This window comes from Marmota monax, unplaced genomic scaffold (genome assembly GCF_021218885.2).
Source record: "Marmota monax isolate L192 unplaced genomic scaffold, Marmota_monax_Labrador192_F-V1.1 WCK01_AAM20220418_F8-fsc00042, whole genome shotgun sequence".
Taxonomy (NCBI): domain Eukaryota; kingdom Metazoa; phylum Chordata; class Mammalia; order Rodentia; family Sciuridae; genus Marmota; species Marmota monax.
In genome coordinates, this window is record NW_026693008.1 from 8,576,914 (window position 1) to 8,588,771 (window position 11,858).

An 11,858-nucleotide genomic window follows, 5' to 3' on the forward strand; every position below is an offset into this window, starting at 1 on the left:
TACTTTTTCATATATTCCCTATAAGAACTTTAATACTTATTTCTAGTTCAGTGAACACTGAATACCTACTTAGTGCCAGGCACAGAATTCATCATGCAGCATGAGAGCCCTTTCCGGCTAGAACTGAGACAGACCTGAGGAGAGGAGACCTTAGTCAGCACATAACACCCCTGTTTGGGAAGCTCTCTCTGTTGATCATTTAATTCCTTGGCCCTCCTACAGATGGCTTTATAGTCAGGAGAGCAAAGCATAGTTTTGAAATTCAAGCTCACAGAAAATCTATATTTAATTACATAAGTTTATATTATTTAATCTGTATATATTGGGATATGTACATGTGTAAAATTCCACTGTAGACGGGGAAAATATCATTGTCGTCGTCATCATCATCATCGTTATTTTAAAGTTGCCAACCAAGTGACAGTAATTTACTACTTCATTCAATGAATATTAACAATTCTGTTGGTCCAGCACTACGGATTAAAACAAAATGACCCAAACAGCTCACAATTGCTATAGGTTCTTGGTAGTTGTCATCTTTAAAGAGGGAGTGGGGCAATTCATGTATTTAGTACCAGACAGGGATCAACATGGGATCATTGCTAAGAGAAGAAAATCAGGGCTGGGAGGGCCACAGGAACAGCAGCTAAATCAGGTGTCTAACACAGTGTCCTAGGAGAAGGACTGCCTCAGCAAAGCCCAAAGACAGAATAAGAGCAAAGCAGGAAAGAGAGAGATGGGCTTTTCAGGCTCAGCTAGAGGTGGGGGTACTAGCTCAGGGCGGGGAGATTTGGATTCCCAGGGTATGGCTGTGGAGAGATGGGAAATAAAACTTTCTAACAATGGTTTTCACACTTTATCTGCTTCAGATCACCTATGGTCTTTTTGCATAGATTGCTGGGTTCCACCCCAGAATTTCTGTAGGTCGGTGTGGAAATGTTCATCTCTGACAGGTTCTGACAGGTGATGCTGAGGCAGCTTGTATAGAGACTGCACTTTGAAAACCCCTGTTCTAGAATTAAGAAGGAGGCATGGGACAGGTGCAGTGGTGCACACCTGTAATCCCAGCAGCTCTGGAGGCTGAGGCAGAAGGATCACAAGTTCAAGGCCAGCCTCAGTAATTTAGTGAGGCTGTAGGCAGCTTGGCAAGACCCTGTCTCAAAATGAAAAAAAAAAAAAAAGAGCTGGCACTGTGGCTCAGTGTTTAAGTGCCCCTGGGTTCAATCCCTGGGGGGGGGGGGAAAAAAGGAGGCATGGGACATTCAAGTCCCATTTTCAGCCAAGAGTCTTTTCAAAGAAAATATAATTTTTTAATTGACATGTAGTAATCATATATATTCATGGGGTACAATGTGATATCTCTGTGGAGGTGTACAAGGTATATGATCAGATCAGGGTAACCAGCACATCTGTCATCTCAGACATTTATTTCTTTGTGATGAGAATATTCAAAATTCTCTCCACCTAGGGATACCCTGAACTATGGCTCTATGACCTTGAAATTCCAGCTCTCGGGCAGAAAGTTGATCATACTAATAACCCCAAAGACAGGAGTGAATTTAGTTCATTCCCTGTAGTTCCATCTCTACTGTACTGGGTCCCTGGTCTTGAAGCTCCCTTTCCTAATCAATCCCTTTCTCACTGACCTTCAGGATACGTGGTGTGTTGGTTTTTGGTAGTTGTCATCTCTTAAGGGGGAGTGGGACAATTCATGTATTTAGTACCAGATATGCTGGATTTATGCAAAATTTTCCCCACATTTTTCATTGGTGATTTATAGTTGTACATTGATGGAATTTGGCCAGTATGACTCCCCAGCACTTCCCCCACCTCTCACCCTTTGGTCCCTTTCCTCTACTGATTGCCCTTTTGAATTTATGCAAATTTATGGGAGTACACCGCCACCTTGTGTTCCTGTGAGGAACTGCAGCTGACTATGGCCCTGCAGAACAACCAAATGCTAGCTACTTCATGTGAGTTTATGGTCACTAATTTATTATTTCAACAAACATTTATTTAAAACACCTACCATGACTGAATATATAGCTCAGTGGTAAAGCATGTGCAAGACTTTGGATTCAGTTGCCACCACTGTAAAAAAGGGTTTTGTTTGTTTGTTTAAGGAAAAGAGTAAAATAATTGCCATAATACCTAAAACAATGGTTTCCACTGCCAAGACTCCCAAGTAGTACGTCTCTGAGGCAAAGGATGAAAATTTGAAGCAGTTATCAGTAGAAAGGGAGTTGGGGAGCAGACAACAATGTCACCCAAACGGGAAGTCACTGCTCAACTCTAGACATTCAAGGGAATGTGGGTCTATTTTTTTTTTTAATCAAGAGAAATTCAAATCTGGGTATAAAAATTCCTCATTTTTATAAAAGTGAAGTCACCTGTGAGCCAACATTGCACATTCACAGGCTACATTGGGCCCACATCCTGTGGTTTTGGTGCTCTACTTTGTAACTTTCTTTATTCCTTTACGTAATTTTAGAGGAGTCTCAGGAAGAAGAGGAGGTAAATGCTGACACCTATGGATGTGATGGTGTGTAAAACAGTAACATCAGCTGGGTATGGAGGCGTACACCTGTAATCTCAGCAGCTCAGGAGGCTGAGACAGGAAGATTGTGAATTCGAAGCCAGGCTCATCAAGTTAGGGATGCCCTAAGTGACTCAGTGAGATAATCTCTAAATAAAATGTGAGATAATCTCTAAATAAAATACAAAAAAAAGGGGTAGGGATGTGGTTCAGTGGTTTAGCACCATTGGGTTCAATTCCCAGTACCAAAAAAACCCCAAAACAGTAAGGTCCTCTTCTCATGGGGCTTTTGACCTAGTTGGGGGGACACAGACATCAATTTTAAAACTCCATTAGTGAAGGGATGATTATTTATGTAGAGTGATACTTCAAAAATAATCAGATTATTTTTATAAGATAAAATTAAGAATTTATAAAGGAAACTAACCTTAGTTAGAGGGTCGACAAAGACTCCCCTCAAGAGAATTCTTTGTGCAGTAGCCTATGGCCAGTGTAATGTTTTTTTAGACATGAAGTGTCCCCCAAAAGCTCATGTGTGAGACAATGCAAGAATTGTCTGAGATGATTAAATTATGAGAGCCTTAACTTAATTAGTGGATTAATACACTGATAGGGATTACCCGGATAATAATCGTAGGCAGGTAAGGTATGGCTGGAGGAAGCAGGTGACTAGGGGCATGCCTTCGGGGTTTATATTTTACCCCTAGTGAGTGAAACTCTCTCTGCTACCTTTTGCCATGTCCTGAGCTGTGTTCCTCCTTCATGTCCTTTCATCATGATGTTCTGCCTCACTTTGGGTCCTGAACTATAGAGTCAGCTGTCTATGGATGGAGACCTCTGAAAAAAAAAAAAAGTTACACTAAAACAGCCAGTGTCACTGGAGAAGGGAGAAGAGAGCACACAGGGTGAGACACACAAAAAGGGGAGGGAAATGGTGTGGGAGGACAGGCCATGCCAGACCATGCCAGGCTTTGTAGGCTGTTTAGGATTTGAGTTCCTATCTTAACCCTCAGTACACCATTGTAGACCACTACATCTTATTTTAATTTCTTAGTTTCTTTACAGAGAAGTTCTAAATATTTGAAAAGATCGATATTTCAATGACTTTTAGACTGTATTAGAGACCTTACATTAAAAAAACAACAAAAAAAAGAAAACTTTTTTTTTTTGGTACCAGGAGCACTTAACCACTGAGCCACATCCTCAGCTATTTTTTATATTTTATTTAGAAACAGGGTCTCTCCAAGTTATTTAGGGCCTCACTAAGATGGCTAAGGCTGACTTTGAACTTGCGATCCTCCTGCCTCAGCCTCTCAAGCCACTGGGATTACATGTGTGCACTACCATGCCCAGCCCAAGAGAAATTTTTCTTTAAAAACAATAAAACTTATTTTATCCAGAAATTGCCATATTGGTCCATACATGCCCACTTGCCACTCTCAAACTCACAGAAACTATGAACATAATAATATGTTTGTTTTACTCTTTTAAATGTGAGGGTGGTTTGTTACATACCAATAGTAACTAAATTCAATGTGGAACCAAAAAATGAGGCAAAATAAGAACAGTCATTGGTCCTAAGTAGATAATTCATGGATGTTCATTGTATTATTATTTCAATTTTTCTTTGTTATTTTCATAATGAGTTGTGGGGTAAGAGAACTTCGAATTCTGGCAAAGATACAGAACACACAAATTTTTCAGGACAACAAGAAAATTCTGGATAAAATTAAGATTTTACTTTTAAAGGGACTTTTGAGAAATAATGGATACAGATGCCAGACTTGATAACCAAATTTTTAGAGAGAAGAGAGTCTTTTGCAGGTGAATAGAGAGCAATAGTGCTTCCAAAACTTATAAGGACACCTCACATAGTTCTGAGTGGATGGAGAGGTGGGCTGCCATTGGCAGAACTTGTAGGGATAACAGAAACCAATTGAGCCCACAGGTATCTTTCAAAATGAAGGTTAAGTGCAGGGCACAGTGATACACATCTGTAATCCCAGCAACTTGGAAGGCTGAGGCAGGAGGATTCAAGGCCAGCCTCAGCAAATTAGTGAGTCCCTAAGCCACTTAGCAAGGCCTTGTCTCAAAATAAAAATATTAAAGAAGGGCTGGAGATGTGGCTCAGTGGTAAAGCACCTCTGGGTTCAATCCCTGGCACCAAAAGAAAAAATGAAGGTTAAGACTTTTACAAACATACAAAAGTTGAAAGAATTTATCACCAATGGATCTCTACTGGGAGAAAAAATAAAAGAAATGCTTTAGGGAAATGAGAGTAGATGAAAATAAAGAGCTACTCAAAGGAATGAGGAATACCAAAAATAATAACCATGTACGCAAATATGTAAGATTTCGTTGTTTTCATTGTAACCTGGTCCATTAAATGCTTTGAACACAAGCCTTTCTGATTTGCTGCCCCAGCTTATTTTATTTTTTAAATTTTTAATCATTTATTTATTTAATTAGGTATATATGATGGCAGAATGCATTTTGATTCATTGTACACAATTGCAGCACAACTTTTCATTTCTCTGGTTGTACGGGATGCAGCGTCACATCATATGTGCAGTCTATACATGTACCTAGGGTAATGATGCCCATCTCATTCCACCATCTCTCCTGCCCCCATACCCCCTTCCCACCCCTCCCTCCCCTTTGCCCAACCAAAGTTCTTCCATTTTTCCCCTGCCCCTCCAACCCATTATGGATCAGCATCCACTTATCAGAGAGAACATTTGGCCTTTGGCAAAGCACTTAAAATCAGTATACTATAGTAAGGCAGCCACATCAAGGTTTATAGCAGCTCAATTCACAATAGCTAAATTGTGGAAGCAACCCAGATGCCCTTCAATAGATGCATGGATAAAGAAACTGTGGTATATATACACAATGGAATATTACTCAGCATCAAAAGAGAATAAAATTATGGCATTTGGAGGTAAATGGATGGAGTTGGAGAATATCATGCTAATCGAAGTAAGCTCCAGCTTATTTTAAAACTGACATTTTTTCCCCTTGTCTCTTCTCCATCTCCCCCTCCCTAACTGTGGGGGGAGCAAGATTACCTTTCTTCCCATTCTAGGCCAAATGATCTGTCCTTGAGCAAACACACACCACAGGAATGAAGTAATTCAGACTCCAAGGATGGCGCCAGGAGACCTAAGAGATCACTCTCTTTTAGAGCTACAAATGAATTATGACCCTGACAGGACACACTTGGAATGTAGCTTTTACATCACCTCTTTAAAAGCTCTCTACCCCTGACTTTCAGAATCACAGCCTCTGGGACAGGAGTTCTTTGTGTTTCTCCTTTGCTTGCAAAGCAATAAAATTTCTTTTTCCTTTTTCTCAAAACCGTGTCCTCATTATTGGGTTGGCATCAGGAACAAGGACTGAGCTTTCAGTAACATCATCATCATCATCATCATTATTACTGCTATAGATTTGCTCTTTGAGGATAAAAAAATCATGAGTTCTGTTTTAGCCATTTTTTTTTTTTTTTGATACCAGGGATTGAACCCAGGGGTGCTTAACCATGGATCCACATTCCCTAGCCCTTTTTAAAAATATTTTATTTAGAGACAGGGACTCACTGAGTTGCTTAGGGCCTCCCTAAGTTGCTGAGGCTGGCTTTGAACTCACCATCCTCCTGCCTCAGCCTCCAAACTGCTGGTATTGAAGGTGTGTGGCACTTCTCCCAGCTTTGGCCATTTCATTTGAAACATGCAAAACAGCCACTGTATAGATGCAGTTAGTGGTGTGAGGCTGGACCTCAGGAAAAGAGACCAGACTGTAGGAAACCTATTCTGGCTATTCCAAAGACAACAGGTGTTTGAGCCATTGTCAGTGTTTACATGGCCAGAGCTGGTCATTGCACCTTCTTTACACACATGTCACAAAAAATGCCCCCATATGCTCAGGGTATCTCCCCTGCATAGTTCTCATGGTTTTGGGATCTTGGGAGCCTTGCTTGTTAAAGCAACAAAATTAAGAATGACCTCATCTGACTTCACTTGGATAAAGGGCCCAACTAGGCTCATTTGACCCAATGCGCCAACCTCCTACTCCTAGGAAGTCTTTGGGGGAAGGGTGTTTCTTTCCCTTGTTCTCTAGTGACTGAGAAATGCTATCTGACTCCCTGGCAGTGGGAGGAGAGAGGATGAGTTTGGGTTTCAGGACCTTTCATTCAAGGGGTGATTCTGGCATCTTTGCAGATTTCCTTTGTTTTTGTTACAAGAATGGTCCAGAAGCCAGAATCTTCCTGTGGGCCGGAGGATCATAACTGTTCTGCCCTCTAATGAATCCAGCGTAGACAATTTGAAGAATGGAAGCAGAGGTGTCAACTCATTGCCAGCCGTCCTTGCAAAGCTCCCAAATGAACCACCTTCCCACTGTTGGCTGCTTGCACTGCCTTATATACATGTGTTCGTCAGAGCCACAGTCTCTGTATTTAATGTTAATTTATTTCTGGATGCTTTAATATTATTTTTCTGTTTAATACTGGTTCTGGATTTGTTCGATTTATTTATTTATTTGTTTGTTTGTTTGTTTGTTTGTTTGTAGTTGTAGATGGACAGAATGCCTTTATTTTGTTTGCTTATTTTTATGCAGTGCTAAGGATAGAACCCAGTGCCTCACACGTGCTAGGCAAGCACTCTGCCACTGAGCTACTGCCCCAGGCCCCTGGTTCTGGTTTTGACTCGTTTCATTCTGGATGTTCCTTGGCTTGGTGTGATTTTCTTATTCTTGTGGGGGGTTTTTTGTTTGTTTGTTTGTTTTGTTTTGTTTTGTTTTATGCTGGAGGTTTGTTGAGCCTCTTAGGTTTTGAGTTTTTGTAGTTTTCAGAAGACAGACCTTCAACCTTCATCTTCCCTGAAGAATAAGTGATTGAAGTCTCTGCGAGAGCAGGGAAATGACATAGGATAAGTAGAAAGGAGATATAAAGGACAAAACAAAAATGGCCATGATTTTAAAACCCACTTCTACAGCCAGTGGCTCAGGAGGCTGAGGCAGAAGGCTCACGAGTTCAAAGCCTGACTTAGCAACTTAGCGAGGCCCTAAGCAACTCAATGAGACCCTGTCTCTAAATAAAAAATAAAAAAGAGCTGGGGATGTGTCTCAGTGGTTAAGCACTCCTGGGTTCAATCCCAGGTACAAAAAAAAAATTCACTTCTACATACTTTGGTAACAACACTAGTAAATCAATTATCAGACCTTATCTACAGATCCATAAACCTTTCTCCTGACTAAACTAAAATAGACCAAAGAATCCTTTTGCTCAATAAATAGATTGTTTGTAATGTTTATTTTAGGACCTGATTACTTCATCCATAAGTCACACTCCAGATAAAACCCTCAATGTTACACAAAGGTAATACTGTGTAAATTCACTCAGCAGAACAATGAACCACCTCCCCAGGTAGGGAAATTATTAGAGGTTTTTCACCAAAAACAAAGAAAACAACCCCTAGTAAGTAATGATTAACAAGTCAAGTCACCAACACAAAGGAGAACTAAAAATACCTCTTAGATCATGTCTCCATTCTATAGATTTTAGATATATAAATAGGCCTTGCAAGGTGAAGCCAGCATGTTCCTTTATAAGCTCTGTGCTCTAGCCTGTCTCTCAAGAGTGTATACTCCTTGCTTTCTTTTAATAAAACCAACTTGTGTCTCACTTTGGTCCATCCTTAAATTTCTTTCTGCAATGACATCAAGGACCCTCACAGCCTGAGTTAAGATCTGTCTCCTTTTGGGGACCTCCTCTGGTAATGACTGTCCCACCATAGGCTGATGTTGCTGTAGCAACCCAAATGGGCACAGCAGCTTTGTAGACAGCTGTACTCAGAGTGAAAAGAGCTAGTCAGATACAGGGGCACAGGTCCTCTCCACAGGCAGAGGGGGTCCACAGCCTAACCCTAGGCCCAAGGAGGAGACAGACTGCACTACCAGGGCATCGGGGTCCCTTCAAAGAGCTGTAGCCACCATTACCTCCAATTGCCCTCGTGCGTCTGCTTTCCTCCGAAATGGTCCCTGAGTAACTATGGAAATGCTGACAAGAAAAACAAATGAGCCATGCACAGTGGCATACACCTGTAATCCCAGGGCTTGGGAGGCAGGGGATTTCTTGCTCAAAGCCAGCCATACCAACTTAGTGAGGCCCTAAGCAACTCAAAAACACCCCGTCTCTAAATAAAATGAAAAAAAAAAAAGAGGTGGGGATGTGGCTCAGTGGTTAAGCACCCCTGGATTCAATCCCTGGTATGGAAAAAAAGAAAGAAAAAAAAAAAGAAACCATGGTTTGGGCTCGGGAAAGTTTGCATCAACATCTGGTCTTACCGGGTGTGGTGGTCATTACCTGTAATCCTGGCTACTCTGGAGGCTGAGGCAGGAGGACTGCAAGTTTGAGGCCAGCCTGAGCAATATAGCAAGAACCTTTCTCAAAATTAAATAAAAAGCCATGTAGCTCAGTGCTAGAATGCTTACCTAGCATGCATTAGGCCCTGAGTTCAAGTTTAAGTACAAAAAAGAAAAAAAAATTCTGATTCCTATGAGTGAATAGGAGTTGGTGGAGTGAGAGATGCTGAAAAGGAAGAAGAATCCTGGGAAAAGGCCAGATCCCTGACTCCAGGCACAGTTTACAAACTACCTCTAGCTTCTTTCTAGCCTACTCTCTGACTCTTCCACTCACCAGATATTTTATGGTCAGGATAGGATCAGTTCAACTCTGGACCCCTAGTGCTCAGCACCAAGCCAGCACTACCAACATGTTGAATAAAATTACACATTTGCATAATGAGCATCAGGTTCTGCTACCTGCCCCAACACTAAACTATCTCACTGATTCTCGGCTTCCCCACCTATGATAAGGGGCCAATTCTGAGAAGGCTCTGGGCAGGAACTCTCAGGTTGAGGTGGGATGATTTTTTTTTTCTTTTGGTTTATAACTCACTGCTTTCCTACACACACACAAAAAAAAAAAAATGCAAAGACTAGAAGAGTGAACATCTATAACCTTCAGAGTTCCTAATTGTTAACACTGGGCCAGTTTTTCTTCCTCTCCTCTTTATATTTGTCTATATATAATTTTCACTCAACTATTTGAAAGGAAATCACAGAAGATATTCTGATGTTTCTCTTGCCACACTAAGGTAAGCACACTCTCCTATATAACATCAAAGATAACTAACAATAATTCAATATTTAGGACAGCAGAAAGATGAAAACCTGAGCCTAGGGGTTGGGGTGATGGCTCAGTAGTAGAGCTCTTGCCTAGCATGTATGAGGCACTGGATTCAATTTTCAGCACTGCATCTAAATAAATGAATAAAATAAAGGTCCATCAACATCTAAAAAATTTAAAAAACAAAAACCTGAGCCCATTCAAGGTCCCTGGAGCTAATGAGGGCACTGGGATGGGATGAGATCGGGGGAGAGATGCCTGAGACCAGGGAAAGCAGGACTAGGAGGGAGACAGGAGTGGCTGTAGGATGGGTGGGTAGGTATGGGGTGTGTGTTAAGACTTTGGAAAGCAGAAACTGACCCTTTTTGCACACAGTATCCTCACCGTCTGTCTTGTCCACAGCCAATTGTGCCAGGGAGGTTGCTTTTGGAGAGGCCAAAGCAAGTGACCGAAGATGTCAAGTGAGATGTGATTTATCGGGTAAAGCTTACAAGAGATCAACGACTGCTCCAAGAACAGTTCAGTGGCAACAGGCCAACAAAAAGTACTTCTGTCCCTCTTGGTGCTTTACCAAGAAGTACCTCCTTTCCTACCATGTGTTTTGTCCAGTGGTGGCCAGCTGGATGAGGGACATGTATCCTTTCCACAATATCCTCAATTCCACACTGTTTCTCTCTCTCTCTCTCTCTCTCTCTCTCTCTCTCTCTCTCTCTCTCTCTCTCATTTGTTTTAATTAGTTATACCTGACAGTAGAATGCACTTTGACACATCACATATAAATGGAGTATAACGTCTTATTCTTCTGGTTGCACATGATGTAGAATCACACCTGTCCTATAGTCATATATGCATATAGGGTGATAATGTCCAATTCATTCACTCCCCTCTACCTAACCCAAAATATCTCTATCCACCCCCACTGCCCTCTCCACCCCATTGTGAGTTAGCATCCGCATATCAGAGAAAACATTCAGCCTTTGTTTTTTGGAGATTGGCTTCTTTCACTTAGCATGATATTCTCCAGCTCCATCCATACACTGGCAAATGCCATAATTTCATTTTTCTTTAATACATATCACATTTTCTTTATCCATTCATCTGTTGAAGGGCACCTAGGTTCCATAGTTTAGCTATTGTGAGTTGAGCTGCTATAAACATTGATGTGGCTGCCAAGCTGTTACTTAACTTTTTTTTTTTTTTTGAGAGAGAGAATTGATGCGGCTGCCAAGCTGTTACTTCTTTACTACTTCTTCTTCTTCTTCTTCTTCTTCTTCTTTTTTTTTTTGAGAAAGAGAGAGAGAGAGAGAGAGAGAAAATTTTACTTATTTTTTAGTTTTTCAGCAGACACAACAACTTTGTTTGTATGTGGTGCTGAGGATCGAACCCAGGCCACACGCCTGCAAGCACGCTATCGCTTGAGCCACATCCCCAGCCCCAAGCTGTTACTTCTTGGAGTAGGTTTTATATGTTGGATGTAGAAACAGTAACATCAGCATTAACTTATTCAAGTTGCTTACATGATCAGCATCCCAAGGAGCAACTGTTCTGGTGTACATGCAAGAAAGTGGCTTTCTACAGATAGCCCTAATTTGCTCTAGTTCTTAGTGTGCCTAAGAGAGGGCTGGTGTCCTTCAAGATAATATGTATCTGGACTTTCTGACCCAGGCTTGCTCTCCTTATTCCCTTAACTTGGCTAGGTTTTTTGGGAACAGAAAGGGGAGCATTCAGGGACATAGTGTTTTACTGCCTCCGCTTTTCTTTAGGGATCATACACTATCTGTCTGCATCTGTGGCTTAAACACAAATTTCCAATTCATAATTTTCCTCAATTCTTCCTCCCCCCAACTCCCCAGTTATTTGCACTGCCTTAAAAAAATTCAATCAAAGTTCTCAGGTTGCATTTAGTTGTTTGGTTTCTTCCTCTAGAAGGGTCTGGGAGGGGAGAATCTGCAGGGATGACTGACCCTAACCCCGCCATCCTGGGAGGGTGTACCAGGAGCAACCAGCCCAGGTCAGAGTAGGGGAAAGCCTGAGAAACTAGGACCCTAGTCGGGGAGAGTGTAGATGGGAGGTTCACGAGGACGGAAGCTCCCGCCCAGCGGTGCCGAGGGTCCCGCCCCCTCGCAACCGTCCCGC